Here is a 13,593-nt window from a genome sequence, read left to right on the forward strand (position 1 = left end):
AATCCAAGGTTTTTTTAAAGAGAAGTTAAACTTGGAAGTGGATCTTCCCCAAATTTCTGTCACCTCGATCATGAAAATATCTATATTTTAACTTTCTGCACTCAAATGTTAGTAGTCCTCACCTAAGACCATAAATTGAGTCCAGAATTTCAATTAAGGTGTGCAGGTTTTTAAGCAGCGCACAGAAAGACCGTAGAGGGTTTTGATTTTTTTTTTTTTTGCAATGGTCATTAAGCGAATCATGATTTTAAGTGAACCGATTGCCTGAGATAGACGTTTGTTGGAAGCCAGATGTAAAATGACGTAAAATATCCTTACATGACCACGAGAGGCAGAAAATGGCGGCCGAGGCAGTCTGGTTGTCGAGCGCGCAAATGTCGATGCAACAGGGCATGTGTGTGTTTGTGAGTTGAAACTTGGTCTTCAGGACCATTTTGAGGGCTCCGTCTTAACTTCAAACCATTCCTAAGTGACCGGTCATAAATTGAGGATTACAGTCATACGTCAAGGACTCAGCAAAGGTGACTCAAGATACCCCACCTTCCACCCTCCCGGAAACCCTGCAGGCTCAGGTGACACAAATGAAACTGTGACGATTGTGAAGTGTTTATTGAACATTTATTAGCCACGACATGGCGGGGATGATGGGGAAAGGGGCTCTGGATCCCGGTTGGCGAAAAACGGCAGATGCCTCCTTATCCACGTGTGGCCAGAGGGAGGCTGCATTCACAACTCAAAAAAAGCACCCTGTTCCCCTAAAACACAATCCTCCCCCCAACCTCTAGAAGGACAGTTCGCAGGGAAAGAGACATGTGGGGAGGCAGCAATGCCAGGCAGCCCGTCTTGGATTCGAGAAACAAATGCGCCCAATTCTTAGAGGATTAGAGGATCCTTAGAGGAGGAGGAGGGAAGGGGCAGAAAAAGGAACACTGGGCGATTTTAGACCCGTGTTTGGCAACCTTGACAACGTTACAAAGGTGGGCTTCGACCCCCAGGATTTCCCAGAGAGCCACCTTCAAATTGCCACGGTTGAAAAACCCAGTTTCGGATGTTCAGCTCATGCCTGGGAGGACCATCAAGCGAACTCACAGAGCTTCAGCCTCCCTCGAACATGCCGCCTTTTCCAAGCTGGGCCCCGTGAAGATGGATGGACTTCAACTCCCAGAATCCCCTAGCCAGGCGCCTGAGCTGCAACTCCCAGAATTCAATAGGTGGGCTTTTCTCCATTCAATTCAAGGCATATGAGAAATCTGTTGGCCAGGAATGGTGGTTTAAGGGAACTTGGCTTGCTCGGGAGGCTTCAACGGTTGTTAGGTAAGAAACGTTGGTCCTGAGTCCCCTTTGTCTCCGCCCCGTTGTAACTTCCAGCGGTCGCTAACTGAAATCTTGTAAGTCGAGGAGGAAGATTTTTGCATATGCTAATGGAGAGTGAAGCCAAGGAATGATGATCTCAATCTGGTCTGTTGTCTAGGAGGGAAAAGAAATTATTTATTTTTATTTATTTTTATTTTTTCAAAAGATTATTAGATAAAAGGTACAAGTATAAAAATAGTTATGAATACATGAAAGGGATACATATAAGAAAACGGTAGGCACGTTGGTGCGCTTATGCAACATTTAAATTTAAAATGATTGGTCTTTTTTCCGCGGTGGGGAACACAGACCAAGGGCTTTAAGGTGTCATCCTATACTTGCCTGGACTCCCACCTAGGACGTCCGCGAGTGCCGTGACCGGCTCCTCCTCGATGCTCTCGTCTTGGTAGGCGAGGACGGCAGTCACTTCCAGACCCAGGACATCGAACCATTCTAAGCGGAGAAGGTTTGGCAGGTCTCCGTTCACCCTACAAAACTTTTAAATTTAATTTGGAAGGACCCCCTCCCCAGGACATAGATGAGGATCCCTTGATGGTCCTTTAGCACTATTTTCTGAGGCTTTAGCTGTTCCTTGTGAAGCCCAGAACGGCCTTGTTAATAGTTGGCCAGGACACGAGGGTCCTATACGAACTTGTGTGCACCACCACATCACACAGGGATCCCTCAATGTCGACGGTGGTGTGGAATTTCTTGGAGCATTGTGCGCTGTAGTATCCGACGAACGTTTGGGGGGCTACCTCGTTTCTACGACTTGCCCTTTTCCTTGCTGGTGCCTCAGAAACGATGCCTTCCGGAATCCCATCAGGGACGCACATGGCCGCGTCGGGGAAACAATGGGCCCCTGGAGGTGGGATGCCGGCTGGGTTGCACGGCAAGGGTTTGCGGTGTGCCTCTTCCTTTGTGCATCTTGGGCAAGTGGCATCTTTGGATCGGCCTGCTGCTCTGGGGGGATTGCCCCCACATGTGACACCAAAGAGGCGCCTCTCTCACATTTCCGGATTCCCTGCCTCCTCTTCGGAACGAGTACGGTGGATTTCGTCACCCTTGGATGTATTGTCTCCATGTTCCATGCTCTCGTGATGCACGGTGGCTGCTCCGCCCGAGGGATGGCCGCTCCTTGATCTCCGAATGGCAGTGTCTCACCTCAGGGGGGACTCCCTCACTTTGGCCCCGTCTAGGGTGGCTTGGAACCTGAGATCAAGCTGAGCCATTAATCGCCTCCGTAGGCTTAAAACTTTTATACCCCCAAGGAGCCCCTCTCGCATCCTTTCCTCCTCCAGATCACTGAATTGCAGTCGTCTGCCATTTCTCTCAGCGTTTCCACAAAGTGATAGACTGTCTCACGGCCTTTTTGATCCCTGGGGAGAAACTCATGTGACCAAGGCTGGTGCTGGGGGTGCATAATGTGCTCATAGCGAGTCCTGAAGCTCCCTCCCACTACTGCCTGCACGTGTGTTGGTGCCGAGAGGCCTGTAGCCGTTTGGAAGACGTCCCGTCCACAGGAGCTTAGGAAAAACGCTCTTCTCCTCTTGTCCGATACAGCCAGACGGTCATTTGCTTCCCTGAAGACGTGAAATGGACCCATGTATGATCTCCAGTCTCCTTTCGCTGGGGGGGATGGAACTGGCCGGGCGTGGGTGGCCATCTTGGAGTGGCCGAGGCAGGTTCTCCTCCCCTTGCTGCGGTGATGGTGGTGGCCGCTGGTGCCGCTGGGATGCCCAGCCTCAGTTCAGCCGCTTTGTGCTTTGATCTCTGCAGGGGCCCCCCTTCCTCGCCAGGGTTAAGTGGGTGTCGAATGTAGAGGCCGGGCCCTCAGCGGGTCACGACAGCCCTCGATGGAGTCCGTTAAGGTGTAGGGGTGGTGCCTGCCTAACCGCTCCCTTCTTCCAATATTATCCCTCCCCTCCCCAGGAAAATAGACCAATGATTTCAACTTGTTTCTTCCCCCACTCCCAGGAGGCGGACCGGCTTCACTCTTCATTAGCATATTAAGAAGGGACCTTGCAGGTCATCTAGTCCAACCCCAGCCTTTAAGTAGGAGACTCTGTACCATTTCTGACAAGGGGCAGTCCAAGGTCTTCAACAAAGACCCTCCTGCCTTCCCCAAGCTCCCCCCTCCCCTCAACCACCCAGGCCAGTCAATCGCTCCCACTCCCCTAATCCCCAGAGGGCTGGGCGGCTGGATCCCCCTCCCCCACCTCTCCAGCACATCCGTCATCGCTCAGAATGGTCGCTAAAGAAAGGATTGTGTGTGTGTGTGTTGGGGGGAGTGATTGGCGCCTTCTGAGTCAGGTAGTTTCTTGGCAGACGTTTCATGAGCCAGCGAGGGAACATCATCAGGGCTAAGGGGAGTGTGGGGTTCAGTGATGAAGAGGAGCAAGGATCAACGGTAGGAGAGAGGAGGGTCCGCTTATTATATGCTCGTCTCTTGCCACTCACCAGGAGAGGGCGGGGTGTAGTCCCACTTTTTAGACAATCACCAGGGGGCAGTGAGTTCGAGTCCCACTTTAGGACAAAGGGCAGCTGAATGTCTTGGATCAGGCGCTTTGGCCATCATGTGAGTTGCTGACGGTTGTGTCACCCAGGATGTCCCATTTTTAAAAAAAGAAATAGAAACACCCGCAGTTGTACAAAGCAAGAGTAGGAGATAAACCCAAAAATAAAAAGTTTTTTTTAAAAGAGAAGTTAAACTTGGAAGTGGATCTTCCCCAAATTTTTTTCACCCCGAGAATATTTTAACTTTCTGCACTCAGATGTTAGTGGTCCTCATCTTAGACCATAAGTTAAGTCCAGAATTAAGATTAAGGTGTGCAGGTTGTTAAGCAGCGCACCGAAAGACCGTACAGGGTTTTTATTTTTTATTTTTGGCAAGCGTCATTAAGCGAATCATGATTTTAAGTGATCCGATTGCCTGCAATGGACGTTTGTGGAAGGCAGGTGTAAGATGACGTAAAATAATCTCACATGTCCACGAGACGCAGAAAATGGCGGCCGAGGCAGTCTGGTTGTCAAGCGCGCAAATGGCGATGCGACAGGGCGTGTGTGTTTAGCACACTAAAGAAAGGATTGTGTTTTTGAGTGAGGAGGGAGGTGATTGGTTCCCTTTGAGTTGGGTGGTTTTCTGTCAGACGTTTCATGAGCCAGCTAGGGAACATCGTCAGTGCTAAGGGTAGTGTGGGGTTTAAGGAGGAGGAGGAAGAGGGAGGGAGGAAGAAGAGGAGAAGGGAGCGGTGAATAAAGAGAGGAGGAGGAGAAGTGTGGAGTCTGTGGAACTCTCTGAGCTGGGTGGATTTTTTTGAAGACGTTTCATGACCCAACTAAGGAACATTATCAGTGCAAAGCCTTCGTTTATTATATGCCGATCAGCAGGAGAAGGAGAGTTCTAGTCCTGCTTTAGGCATTCAAGCCAGCTGGGATATTTCAGCCAACAACTAGAGGATGGTGAGTTCTAATTCTTCCTTAGGCAAAAAAAGAGAGCTGGGTGATTCTGGGCAAATCAGAAGGGACCTTGCAGGTCATCTAGTCCATCCCCAGCCCCTAAGCAGGAGACTCTGCACCATTTCTGACCAGGGACAGTCCAAGGTCTTCAACAAAGACCCTCCTGCCTTCCCCAAGCTCCCCCCTCCCCTCGACCACCCAGGCCAGTCAATCGCTCCCACTCCCCTAATCCCCAGCCGCAGCCCAGGACGATCCATCCAAGCCATGCTCACCCAGATCAAACACCACCAAGGCGGGTTTTCTGCACATCGCCTGCGTCTCTACGGGGTCCGCTGAGGGAGGAAAGAGGGGACAGGATCGGCGCAGCCACTGAGGGGCTTTCCAGCGCCCAGAGCAAAAGATTGCGTGCAAAAGGCAGATTGCAAAGCCTTGAGGGCGTCAGCTTTGTTGCAACGCAGGGTGATCCTCAGTAGATCCTAAAAGCCAAACAGGAAAGTCCTGATCTCTTGGCTCCCCCGCCGGCCAGAAAGCTTGCAGCCTTGCAGGTCATCTAGTCCAACCCCAGCCTTTAGGCAGAAGACTCTGCACCATTTCTGACCAGGGGCAGTCGAAGGCATTCAACAAAGACCCTCCTGCCTTCCCCAAACTCCCCCCTCCCCTCGACCACCCAGGCCATTCAGTCAATCGCTCCCACTCCCCTAATCCCCAGAGGGCGGGGCTGCTGGATCCCCCTCCCCCACCTCTCCAGCACATCCGTCATCGCTCAGAATGGTCGCTAAAGAAAGGACTGTGTGTGTGTGTCTTGGAGGGGGGGCTGATTGGTTCCCTCTGAGTCGGGTGGTTTTTTGAAGACGTTTCATGACCCAACTAAGGAACATTATCAGTACAAAGCCTTCGTTTATTATATGCCGATCAGCAGGAGAAGGAGAGTTCTAGTCCTGCTTTAGGCATTCAAGCCAGCTGGGATATTTCAGCCAACAACTAGAGGATGGTGAGTTCTAATTCTACCTTAGGCAAAAAAAGAGAGCTGGGTGATTCTGGGCAGATCAGAAGGGACCTTGCAGGTCATCTAGTCCATCCCCAGCCCCTAAGCAGGATACTATGCACCATTTCTGACAAGGGGCAGTCCAAGGTCTTCAACAAAGACCCTCCTGCCTTCCCCAAGCTCCCCCCTCCCCTCGACCACCCAGGACAGTCAATCGCTCCCACTCCCCTAATCCCCAGAGGGCGGGGCTGCTGGAGCCCCCCCCCGCCTCTCCAGCACGTCCGTCATCGCTCGGAATGGTCGCTAAAGAAAGGATTGTGTGTGTGTGTCGGTGGGGAGGTGATTGGTGCTCTCTGAGTTGGGTGGTTTTCTGGCAGACGTTTCATGAGCCAGCTAGGGAACATCGTCAGGGCTGAGGGGAGTGTGAGGTTCAGCAATGAAGAGGAGGAAGGATCCAGGTAGGAGAGAGGAGGGTCCGCTTATTATATGCTCGTCTCTTGCCACTCAGCAGGAGAGGGCGAGTTCTAATCCCCTTTTATAGCCAAACACCAGGGGGCAGTGAGTTCGAGTCCCGCTTTAGCACAAAGGGCAGCTGAATGTCTTGGATCTGGCCCTTTGCCCATCACGTGAGTTGCTGACGGTTGTGTCTCCCAGGATGTCCCATTTTTTAAAAAAATAAATAAAAACACCTGCAATTGTACAAAGGAAAAGCAGGATATAAGCCCAGAAAACCAAGGTTTTTTTAAAAAGAGAATTTAAACTTGGAAGTGGATCTTCCCCAAATTTTTGTCACCTCGAGAATGAAAATATCAATATTTTAACTTTCTCCACTCAGATGTTAGTAATGCTCACCTTAGGCCATAAATTGAGTCCAGAATTTCGATTAAGGTGTGCAGGTTTTTAAGCAGCTCACTGAAAGTCCCTACAGGGTTTTGATTTTTTTTTTTTTGCAATGGTCATTAAGCGAATCATGATTTTAAGTGAACCGATTGCCTGAAATAGACGTTTGTCGGAAGGCAGATGTAAAATGACGTAAAATATCCTCACATGACCACGAGACGTAGAAAATGGCGGCCGAGGCAGTTTGGTTGTCGAACGCGCAAATGGCGATGCAATAAGGCTGTGTGTGTTTGTGAGTTGAAACTTGGTCTTCTGGACCTTTTGGGGGGCTCCGTCTTAGCTTCGAACTATTCCTAAGTGACCGGTCATAAATTGAGGATTACGGTCGTACGTCGAGGACTTAGCAAAGGTTACTCAAGATACCCCACCCACCCCAGGAAGCAACAATGGAAAGTTTATATGTGTTCCCATAGTAGCATGATACCTATTTGAAAAGTAATGTGTAAAATGTTAAAGATTTAAATGAATATTAATATAAACGATAGAATTGAATTGAGATGGATTGTTGTTTTAATCATATTATATATTCATAATTTTTTCTTTTTTAAAAATATAGTGTGTAATTTTAGAATGTACCAAGCAGAATCCGAATGGAAGGTATGTATTATATTAAGTATTATAATTTTAGGGGAAAGATATAAAGGCGTCATACTCCAATCAGTGATTACAGGAGAAATTTTGTTTAATGAGAAAAGATAACAGAGAGCTGAAACAGGACAGATATAGAATATAAGTATAATGATCTGAATTGAGATGAAATAAATAAAATAAAATTAAGAAAGTTAAATCGGGGAGAAGCTATATAGAAAATGTAGAATGGTAATAAGATATGGAATGGTATATAAAAATGAGCATGAACTTGAATTTGTATCTATACGAAGAGATGTAACCCAGGATGAAGTTACTTTAAAAAAAAGATGTTTAATGTTTTTATTTTTTTAAGTTTTGTTTGTTTATGTTTGTTTTTAAAAATCAATTAAAAAATTTTTTTTTTAAAAAAAGATGCCCCCACAACCACCCCGGAAACCCTGGAGGCCCCAGGAGACACAAATGAAACCGTGACGATTGTGAAGTGTTTATTGAACATTTATTAGCCACGACATGGCGGGGATGATGGGGAAAGGGGTTCTGGATCCCGGGTGGTGAAAAACGGCCGATGCCTCCTTATCCACCTGTGGCCAGAGGGAGGCTGCATCCCGTAACTTTATAGAAAGCACCCGTTCCCTAAAACACAACCCTCCCCCAACCTTAAGAAGGACAGTTTGCAGGGAAACAGACATGTTGGGAGGCAGCGATGCCAGGCACCCCGTCTTGGATTCGAGAAACAGATGCGCCCAATTCTTAGAGGATTAGGGGATCCTTAGAGGAGGAGGAGGGAAGGGGCAGAACAAGGAACACGGGGCGATTTTAGACCCGTGTTTGGCAACCTTGACAATGTTACAAAGGTGGGCTTCAACCCCCAGGATTCCCCAGAGAGCCACCTTCAAATTGCCAAGGTTGAAAAACCCGGTTTCGGATGTTCAGCTCATGCCTGGGGGACCATCAAGCGAACTCACAGAGCTTCAGCCTCCCTGGAACATGCCGCCTTTTCCAAGCTGGGCCCCGTGAAGATGGATGGACTTCAACTCCCAGAATCCCTAGCCAGGCGCCTGAGCTGCAACTCCCAGAATTCAATAGGTGGGCTTTTCTTCATTCAATTCAAGGCATATGAGAAATCTGGTGGCCAGGAATGGTGGTTTAAGGGAAATTGGCTTGCTGGGGAGGCTTCAACGGTTGTTAGGTAAGAAACGTTGGTCCCAAGTCCCCTTTTTCTCCGTCCCGTTGTAACTTCCAAGGGTCATTAAGGGAAATGTTGTAAGTCGAGGAGGAAGACTTTTGCGTATGCTAATGGAGAGTGAAGCCAAGGAACTATGATGTCAATCTGGTCTGTTTTCTAGGAGGGAAAAGAAATAATTTATTTGTTTTTATTTATTTATTCTTTCAAGAGATTTTAAGATAACAGGAACAAGTATAAAAATAGTTATGAATACATGAAAGGGATATATATAAGAAAACGGTAGGCACGTTGGTGCGCTTATGCACCATTTAAATTTAAAATGATTGGTCTTTTTTCCGCGGTGGGGGACACAGACCAAGGGTTTTAAGGTGTCACCCTATACTTGCCTGGACTCCCACCTAGGACGTCCGCGAATGCCGTGACCGGCTCCTCCTCGATGCTCTCGTCTTGGTAGGCGAGGACGGCAGTCACTTCCAGACCCAGGACATCGAACCATTCTAAGCGGAGAAGGTTTGGCAGGTCTCCGTTCACCCGACAAAACTTTTAAATTTAATCTGGAAGGACCCCCTCCCCAGGACAGGGATGAGGATCCCTTGACGGTCCTTTAGCACTATTTTCTGGGGCTTTAGCTGTTCCTTGTGAAGCCCAGAACGGCCTTGTTAATAGTTGGCCAGGACACGAGGGTCATATACGAACTTGTGTCCACCACCATATCACCCAGTGATCCCTCAATGTCGACGGTGGCGTTGAATTTCTTGGAGCATTGGGCGCTGTAGTATCCGACGAACGTTTGGGGGCTAGTTTGTGTCTGCAACTTCGTCTCCTCGCTGGTGTCTCAGAAACGGTACCTTCCGGAATCGCATCAGGGACGCACATGGACACTGTCGGGAAACAATCGGCCTCTGGAGACAGGGTGCCGGCTGTGTTGCACGGCAAGGGTTTGCGGTGTGCCCCTTCCGTTGTGCATCTTTGGCAAGTGGCGTCTTTGGATCGGCCTGCTGCTCTGGGGGGATTGCCCCCACATGTGACACCAAAGAGGCGCCTCTCTCCCATTTCCGGACTCCCTGCCTCCTCTTCGGAACAAGTGTGGTGGATTTCGTCACCCTTGGATGTATCGTCTCCATGTTCCATGCTCTCGTGATGCACGGTGGCTGCTCCGCCCGAGGGATGGCCGTTCCTTTGATTTCCGAATGGTGGTGTCTGACCTCATGGGGGACTTTCTCGCCTTGGCCTCGTCTAGGGTGGCTTGGAACCTGAGATCAAGCTGAGCCATTAATCGCCTCCGTAGGCTTAAGTCTTTTATACCCGCAAGGAGCCCCTCTCGCATCCTTTCCTCCTCCAGATCGCTGAATTGCAGTCGCCTGCCATTTCTATCAGGGATGCCACAAAGTCATAGACTGTCTCACTGCCTTTTTGATCCCTGGGGAGAAACTCATGTGACCAAGGCTGGTGCTGGGGGTGCATAATGTGCTCATAGCGTGTCATGAAGCTCCCTCCCACGTACTGCCTGCACGTGTGTTGGTGCCGAGAGGCCCGTAGCCGTTTGGAACACGTCCCGTCCACAGGAGCTCAGGAAAAACGCTCTTCTCCTCTTGTCCGTTACAGCCAGACGGTCATTTGCTTCCCTGAAGACGTGAAAAGGACCCATGTACGATCTCCGGTCTTCTTTCGCTGGGGGGGATGGAGCTGGCCGGGCGTGGGTGGTCATCTTGGAGGGGCCGAGGCAGGTACTCCTCCCTTTGCTGCGGTGATGGTGGTGGCCGCTGGTGCCGCTGGGATGCCCAGCCTCAGTTCAGCCGCTTTGTGCTTTGTTCTCTGCAGGGGCCCCCCACTTCCTCGCCAGGGTTAAGTGGGGGTCGAATGAAGAGGCCAGGTCCTCAGCCGGTCAGAACAGCCCTCGATGGAGTCCGTTAAGGTGTAGGGGTGGTGCCTGCCCAACCGCTCCCTCCTTCCAAGATTATCCCTCCCCTCCCCAGGAAAATAGACCAATGATTTTAACTTGTTTCTTTTTCCCCCGCCCAGAAGGCGGACCAGCTTCACTCTTCATTAGCATATTAAGAAGGGACCTTGCAGGTCATCTAGTCCAACCCCAGCCTTTAAGCAGGAGACTCTGCACCATTTCTGACAAGGGGCAGTCCAAGGTCTTCAACAAAGACCCTCCTGCCTTCCCCAAGCTCCCCCCCCTCGACCACCCAGGCCAGTCAATCGCTCCCACTCCCCTAATCCCCAGCCGCAGCCCAGGACGATCCATCCAAGCCACGCTCACCCAGATCAAACACCACCAAGGCGGGTTTTCTGCACATCGCCTGCGTCTCTACGGGGTCCGCTGAGGGAGGAAAGAGGGGACAGGATCGGCGCAGCCACTAAGGGGCTTTCCAGCGCCCAGAGCAAAAGATTGCGTGCAAAAGGCAGGTTGCAAAGCGTTGAGGGCGTCAGCTTTGTTGCAACGCAGGGTGACCCTCAGTAGATCCTAAAAGCCAAACAGGAAAGTCCTGATCTCTTGGCTCCCCCGCCGGCCAGAAAGCTTGCAGCCTTGCAGGTCATCTAGTCCAACCCCAGCCTTTAGGCAGAAGACTCTGCACCATTTCTGACCAGGGGCAGTCGAAGGCATTCAACAAAGACCCTCCTGCCTTCCCCAAACTCCCCCCTCCCCTCGACCACCCAGGGCATTCAGTCAATCGCTCCCACTCCCCTAATCCCCAGAGGGCGGGGCTGCTGGATCCCCCTCCCCCACCTCTCCAGCACATCCGTCATCGCTCAGAATGGTCGCTAAAGAAAGGACTGTGTGTGCGTGTCTTGGAGGGGGGGCTAATTGGTTCCCTCTGAGTCAGGTAGTTTCTTGGCAGACGTTTCATGAGCCAGCTAGGGAAGATCGTCAGGGCTAAGGGGAGTGTGGGGTTCAGTGATGAACAGGAGAACGGATCCAGGTAGGAGAGAGGAGGGTCCGCTTATTATATGCTCGTCTCTTGCCACTCAGCCGGAGAGGGCGAGTTCTAATCACCTTTTATAGCCAAACACCAGGGGGCAGTGAGTTCGAGTCCCACTTTAGGACAAAGGGCAGCTGAATGTCTTGGATCAGGCGCTTTGCCCATCACGTGAGTTGCTGACGGTTGTGTCACCCAGGATGTCCCATTTTTAAAAAAAGAAATAGAAACACCCGCAGTTGTACAAAGCAAGAGTAGGAGATAAACCCAAAAATAAAAGGTTTTTTTTAAAAGAAGTTAAACTTGGAAGTGGATCTTCCCCAAATTTTTTTCACCCGAGAATATTTTAACTTTCTGCACTCAAATGTTAGTGGTCCTCACCTTAGACCATAAGTTGAGTCCAGAATTAAGATTAAGGTGTGCAGGTTGTTAAGCAGCGCACCGAAAGACCGTACAGGGTTTTTATTGTTTATTTTTGGCAAGCGTCATTAAGCGAATCATGATTTTAAGTGATATGATTGCCTGCAATGTACGTTTGTGGAAGGCAGGTGTAAGATGACGTAAAATAATCTCACATGTCCACGAGACGCAGAAAATGGCGGCCGAGGCAGTCTGGTTGTCAAGCGCGCAAATGGCGATGCGACAGGGCGTGTGTGTTTAGCACACTAAAGAAAGGATTGTGTTTTTGAGTGAGGAGGGAGGTGATTGGTTCCCTTTGAGTTGGGTGGTTTTCTGTCAGACGTTTCATGAGCCAGCTAGGGAACATCGTCAGTGCTAAGGGTAGTGGGGGGTTTAAGGAGGAGGAGGAAGAGGGAGGGAGGAAGAAGAGGAGAAGGGAGCGGTGAATAAAGAGAGGAGGAGGAGAAGTGTGGAGTCTGTGGAACTCTCTGAGCTGGGTGGATTTTTTTGAAGACGTTTCATGACCCAACTAAGGAACATTATCAGTGCAAAGCGTTCGTTTATTATATGCCGGTCAGCAGGAGAAGGAGAGTTCTAGTCCTGCTTTAGGCATTCAAGCCAGCTGGGATATTTCAGCCAACAACTAGAGGATGGTGAGTTCTAATTCTTCCTTAGGCAAAAAAAGAGAGCTGGGTGATTCTGGGCAGATCAGAAGGGACCTTGCAGGTCATCTAGTCCATCCCCAGCCCCTAAGCAGGATACTCTGCACCATTTCTGACAAGGGGCAGTCGAAGGCATTCAACAAAGACCCTCCTGCCTTCCCCAAGCTCCCCCCTCCCCTCGACCACCCAGGCCAGTCAATCGCTCCCACTCCCCTAATCCCCAGAGGGCGGGGCTGCTGGATCCCCCTCCCCCACCTCTCCAGCACATCCGTCATCGCTCAGAATGGTCGCTAAAGAAAGGACTGTGTGTGAGTGTGTTGGGGGGGGTGATTGGTTCCCTCTGAGTCGGGTGGTTTTTTGAAGACGTTTCATGACCCAACTAAGGAACATTATCAGTGGAAAGCGTTCGTTTATTATATGCCGATCAGCAGGAGAGCAAGAGTTCTAGTCCTGCTTTAGGCATTCAAGCCAGCTGGGAAATTTCAGCCAACAACTAGAGGATGGTGAGTTTTAATTCTACCTTAGGCAAAAAAAGAGAGCTGGATGATTCTGGGCAGATCAGAAGGGACCTTGCAGGTCATCTAGTCCATCCCCAGCCCCTAAGCAGGAGACTCTGCACCATTTCTGACAAGGGGCAGTCCAAGGTCTTCAACAAAGACCCTCCTGCCTTCCCCAAACTCCCCCCTCCCCTCGACCACCCAGGCCAGTCAATAGCTCCCACTCCCCTAATCCCCAGCCGCAGCCCAGGACAATCCATCCAAGCCATGCTCACCCAGATCAAACACCACCAAGGCGGATTTTCTGCACATCGCCTACGTCTCTACGGGGTCCGCTGAGGGACGAAGGAGGGGACAGGATCGGCGCAGCCACTGAGGGGCTTTCCAGCGCCCAGAGCAAAAGATGCGTGCAAAAGGCAGGTTGCAAAGCGTTGAGGGCGTCAGCTTTGTTGCAACGCAGGGTGACCCTCAGTAGATCCTAAAAGCCAAACAGGAAAGTCCTGATCTCTTGGCTCCCCCACTGGCCAGAAAGCTTGCAACCTTGCAGGTCATCTAGTCCAACCCCAGCCTTTAGGCAGAAGACTCTGCACCATTTCTGACCAGGGGCAGTCGAAGGCATTCAACAAAGACCCTCCTG

The 13,593-nt window shown here is 50.3% G+C and overlaps 1 long non-coding RNA gene across 1 annotated transcript in view; it reads right to left on the reverse strand.

Moving 5' to 3' along the window:
- Window positions 1–596: 596 nt before the first annotated feature.
- The window catches only part of LOC148124357 (uncharacterized), a 138,821-nt gene continuing 125,824 nt past the window's right edge, over window positions 597–13,593 (reverse strand). The window contains exon 2 of the long non-coding RNA XR_015740053.1: window positions 597–1,467. This is a non-coding gene — a long non-coding RNA (uncharacterized LOC148124357). The remainder of the gene's footprint in view (window positions 1,468–13,593) is intronic.

This window comes from Pseudonaja textilis, chromosome Z (assembly GCF_049901715.1).
Source record: "Pseudonaja textilis isolate UNSWEBS1 chromosome Z, rPseTex1.2, whole genome shotgun sequence".
NCBI classification, from domain to species: Eukaryota; Metazoa; Chordata; class Lepidosauria; order Squamata; family Elapidae; genus Pseudonaja; species Pseudonaja textilis.